Raw genomic sequence first — 5,900 nt, 5'->3', positions numbered from 1 at the left:
TCAAGGTCCCAAAAATGGAATCTATTTTATAGGAACCCCGTCAAAAGTTATCTGAGGCCCTGAATTCTCACAGAGGTATGCCAGCGTTGGACCTCTGTTAGCAAAACTCCATTTAAACTCCATATTAAAAAAGTATTAAAAAAAAATTGAAACTCCGAGTATACCTAAAGAACTCTATTTTCGGCAAACTGAATTAAATTCGGCTTTTATTTTCAATAGAACATGTTTTATTCAAAAGTAGTTTTTCAAGGCAATTTAGAAAACACAGATTGGTGATCACTGCCCATTAATAAAATTGGGTACAAGGAGATTTATTTATTTATTTTATTAGAGATGGACTAGGGCGGGATTTAAGAGGCAAGGAACACTATTCCACTATTTTTAGACATTAAATCCCGTCAGGACAGTTCATTCAATAATACCATTGAGAGCAGGGCATGGTGCAAGAATCGTGCTGATCAAATGATCATAACCCTTTTTGAATGGGGCCAATTTGTTACAACCATCTGATATTTACAAGCCATCGATCACATGGTTAGAATAATCAATGTTTCAAAATGATGATTAGACTATTTTGTTTCTCTAATAAATCTTGACTGTCCATTGTCTACGCTATTGATCGGATGCTTAGGATTAAACAATTGTTATGTTTTTTTTTTAAAATTTTTTATTTTTGCACCGTGGTTTGCTCCCTGTGGGAATGAATGAATAGTTCAAGTCAAACGATAGGCCATCCTGTTTGCCATTTAAAATGTTGGGTGACTTTGCTGATGTCTCTGCTTCCGTGCCCTTCATAAAAAGTGCTTCATCCCGTCCATTAATGCGATTCAACGGCTCATACGTGAACTTGTATAAATGATCCATGTCGTCTTGCTCGCAGAGACCTTACGTGACAGCAAAGTCGGGCTCAGGTGGGCCCTACTGTGATGTGTTTATGAAACTCACTCAGACCATTGGATCTGCCAACTCACATTAGGCCCAAGGCTAAAAAATCATCCACATCAATGACACAGGTGGGCCACATGAGTTAAAACATTGTGCAGGTGGACACCCACCATCCAAACGGTTTCACTTGGTGTGGTCCACATAAATCAAGGGTGGGATTAATTTTTCGGCATTAGGCGTAACTTTTCACGAGACAGTTGATGGTTGGAGTGGATGTCACATAATCATTACATTGGGCCTGTAACAAATTAACGGTGGATATCCATCTCCCAACCATTCCCTTTCGCGTGGCCAATACGAATCATGGCGTTGGCCTGATTTCAGGCCCTGGGTACAACGATGGATGACTCAACTGATGGTAGGAGTGAATTCTAGATGAGTGAATTTAACTGAAATTTGCCTAAGAAATTCTTATGATCGGGCCAACAAATTGGACGGACAGGACGTCCTCCACGTTCATTAAAGGTTGGAAGTTATCAACTGCGTGGATCATAACTTCTGGTCTGAGCGGTTAGACTTGAGACCTCTCTCGTGTGAACCGTACTGCAGGAGGACCTTCCTTGCGGAAATCATGGGAGTGGCTCTGTTGGGCCGAGCTGTGCCTTGGTTCTAAAATCCACTCCGACCATAATGTGCATGATAGAAATTTAGCCACGGGGGTAAAAAATAAGACAGATTTGTAATTCAAGTGGGCCGCATCCAGTGAAGCAGTGGGAGAGAGGATGCCTACCCTTGAGGTTTTACGAGACCTATCATGAATTTTATGCATAATCCACTCCAATCATCAGTTGTGTCATCCATCTTTATGCCTAGAGCCCAAAAATCAGGTTGATCAGTTATTCAAGTGGGCCACACGAAAGTAAAAAAAATTGAAAGAAAGGTGTCAGGAAAGCAAACAGTTGAAAGAGGGACGTCCACTCTTAAATTTTAAGGGTCCACCGTGATGTTTATGGGAATTCATTCCAACCATCAGCTGCTTTTGTGAAAAGTAATGCTTGTAGCCCAAAAATTAGGCCCATCGTGATTTATATGACCCTGACCCACACCAAGTGAAGCAGTTTGGATGGTCGCGTCTGCCTCCACATTTTTTCCACTGGTGTGGTCCACGTAAATCATGAATGTAGCTCAGTACTTTTTTTTTTTTTTAACCTTGTGCTTCACGTGAGTTGCTGCATCTGATGGTTGGAGTAGATTTCATATACACATCACGGTGGGGCCCACCGAGTCTGGCTTTGTAATGCACGTGAATTTTTGTTTTTTAATATACGAGAGATTTCACGTGTCCCCTCCCTGTCTTATCCAAGCCCAATCTATAATATCTTATCTTATCTTTTTTCTCAATTTCTTCTCTTTTATCTCCCTAACTCTCTTTCTGTATCTCTCACCTCCCACTGGAAGGCGGGGTAAGAAAGGTCTACTCCAGTCCAAATATTAACCAAAAGTTTCGTTCCCACCATAGGTTCTTTTTCTTAATTCAACGGTACACAAGTGTCTACGTCTCGAACTCATGGGAGCAGGTGTACGCTCGACCTCATAGTACCATATATATATATATAGAATAGAGTCATGCTCCCCTGCATACTTATGCACGTGTGTACCTTTGCACACGTGTCATGGGTGTCTAATCTGGACGGTCCATGTGATATGAAATTCCATGAAACCTCACGTGAGAATTTTCATCCTAATCTAAAATATTGGTGGGCTATAGTAAAGAAAAATGCAAATCAAGAGAAGAAATTATTTTAATTTTCATAATCCATCAAATTTTTAGATCAAAGTAAAACTTAGTCTCGAGGAGTTTCACGAGGTGCTGCTTCACATAAATAGTTTAAATTTTGGACATAAATAGTTTAAATTTTAGATCTACATTACGTATAATGAATTTTTAAAAAAGTTCGTATGTAACAGGTACGAATTAGTTTGCAAGTGGGATTGACTTTTTCAAAATTCATATGAAGGTGGTGTTATGTCGTAGCCCTAGATGGCCCAAAGATCGAGACAGGTTGGCGGGAAAAAGAGCGCATTAAATGCCTTTGGATTTTCTTTTATTTCATCACAGCCATAAAAGAACAGGAGAGAGAAAATGAGGAGAAGGAAAGAGACAGGAGAGAGAGAGTGAATGAAATCATTTTGTAATCCATTACTTTATGATTGGCGGTCTCTTTTGCTTTTCTGACACTAGGTGTAGATGGCTATGCTGGCCTTATGATGGGCACAATCTCCCCCGTCTGCTTTCATCTTATGGGCCCCACCAAACGCTGCCCGAGGTTACCGGCGGGCAGCGGTCAGGTCACATCGCTAGGACAGACTTGCTCTTTTTTCAAACGCTACTCGGGCACCCCGCTACAGGCTGCCCGAGTCGGTGCGTGGATCGAGACAACCCACTGACATGTCCTCCACGAACGTCGCTGCCCGGACCTGCCCTGCCCGGCATTTAAAGCGGGCTGGAAGGAATTACACTAGTGGCCAGAAGGACTCCATGTCCCAACATCTGTCCTTGCCCCTCACGTCCAAAAGTGTACACGTGGCATGTATGAGGGCGATGTCCACGCGTCCAAAACGCTCACCTGCTGACCAGTTCGTAACTATTACATACATGAACTTTTTTGAAAACCCATCATACATGATGTATTCACGTGAAGCAGCACATCGTGAAAGCCCCCGGGACTAAGTTTTACTTTATCTAGAACTTTGATGGGCCATGAAAAATTTAAACAGTTTCCTCCCTTGATTTGCATTTCTCTTTGCTATGGTCCACCAGAATTTTATATCAGGGTGAAAATCTCATATGAGGTTTTATGGGATTCCGCATCACATAGACCGTTCAGATTAGACACCCATTACACATGTGCAAAGGCGCGCATGTGCATAGGTGCGCAGGGGAGCATGACTCTCTCTCTCTCTCTCTATATATATATATATATATATAATGAAAGTAACATTGGGCCGTGTATATACACGGCTGTATAAAACCTTAAAAAAAACCCCATTTCTCGCCCATAGCCGTGCCCTTCCAAACCTTCATATTGCTCTCTCACTATCTTAGCCCTCTTTCTCTCTCATCTCCACCCTCCACCCTATTGCTAAGAAAATCCTCATTTCCAACCCCATGTTCGCCGCCCCCCCTCTCTCTGTCCTCAACCCTATTGCTAAGAACCCATCACTGCACCGCTGGAGATCTTAGCCACACACCATCTCTCTCTGCTACTCTCGCATAATATGATTTTCACTAAAGAACCTCTCCTTGTAAGGAGGTAGGCTTCCAAAATGAATCACATTATGGGACTTTTCTTAAAATTCAAAGGTAAGATTCAAAGATTTAGGGTTTCATTCATCTTCTCTCTCTCTCTCTCTCTCTCTCTCTCTCTCTCTATCGATTTTCTGATTTTTTTTTTCACACCCTCAAATTCTGCTCCTAAAACTAAGAAAAAAGGAAAAAAGAATCATGCATACCTACCTAAACTGAGGTTGGCCCAGATTGGGTAATTCCAGGTAACTTACTGGGTTGGTATTCAAGTCGAGTCAAGCCGACTGGCATCGAGTTTACCGAGTTGTTGAGTTGCCCGATAGTCTTGTCAAGACCTGGACGAGTCACACCACTCAGCGTGTTTCCATTAAACTGTTGTGAAAATTTTTGAGTATATATATATATATATATATATGTTTGTTAAAACTTAGTTTTTTAATGTTTTGGAAATAGTCCCATATTAGAAAGGAGAGAAGAAAATATGGTATTTATATATAGGGTGTGGATTACCTTATTATTTGCATGGTGGATCCGTGGAGTACCGAGACTTGTGTATTCTAGTGCGAAGTGGGCGCACGGGCACATGTACGGTCACAGGCTTAGGCTTGATGCGAAGGCATGTGCATATGAGAGAGTGTGACTGTAGAGGAGCTAGTGGAACACATTACCGAAACTAGCCGTTTAAGGGTAGTGTAACTGCTCATGCAGTATTAGCCCAACAGTCATAAAATGGCTAGCCAATGTGTCTAAACGACTAACATGTAGTTGATTGTCCCATGTGTATAATGATCCAAATAATAGCTAGTTTCTCACCAACAGCCATAAAAGGTCATATGGAGTTATGATCCTGGACCAAAATGTCCAACAATCCTGACTTATATAAATAGTGCCTAAGTGGTTCATTGGGAAATCGGATTGCGTATTGAGTTACTTAGTACGCTCTTATCGTACTCAGTAAACTCTGTTGGGCCCACCGTAGATGCATGTGGTTTATCCACGCCGTCCATATGTTTTTCCAGATCATTTAAAGGGTTGAGACCAAAATTGAAGTATATATAAAGCTCAAGTGGACCATGCCCATGGAAGCAGTGGGAATAATGATTTCTACCTTGAAACTTTGCTAGGCCCTACAGTGATGTTTATTTGTCATCCAACCTGTTCATAAGATCGAAAAAACATGGATGAACGAAAAAAAAAAACAAATTGGCCCTTAAGAATTGTTCAATGGTAGAAGTTCAATTCACACTGTTTTCAGTGGTGTGGTCCATTTGAGCTTTGGATATTCTTCATTTTCGGGTTCAAGCCCTAAAATTATCTGATAAAATGTATGGAAAGATTGGATAAAATATATAAATCATGGTGGACCTCACAGAGTTTACTCAGTATGCTTAGTGTACTGAGTTACTCACTATGTAATCTGATTCTGTTCATTGGACAATCACAATCACGCGAATCATTATCTCATGCAACCCAACAAGAACAACTTAAGTGCTCTCTGATTAAGTTAGCAAGGTTTAATACGAACCTTAGCCAATAAGTCCTCAAGAAATACATCGGTGTAATGGTCTAAGCCAAATATTTCCTTTATAATCTTCTCTTTGATATGAGATTTTTCTTTACATTTTTATCTGCCAACAAATTGTATAAACAGAGTTCTATTAGTGGTTTCTTCATACTTGTTCAACACAAAACCACATTTAGGCTCATC

The sequence above is a fragment of the Magnolia sinica genome, chromosome 1, assembly GCF_029962835.1.
Source record: "Magnolia sinica isolate HGM2019 chromosome 1, MsV1, whole genome shotgun sequence".
NCBI classification, from domain to species: domain Eukaryota; kingdom Viridiplantae; phylum Streptophyta; class Magnoliopsida; order Magnoliales; family Magnoliaceae; genus Magnolia; species Magnolia sinica.
The sequence above is the reverse complement of the archived record's forward strand: the minus strand, read 5'-3'. Positions refer to the sequence as shown.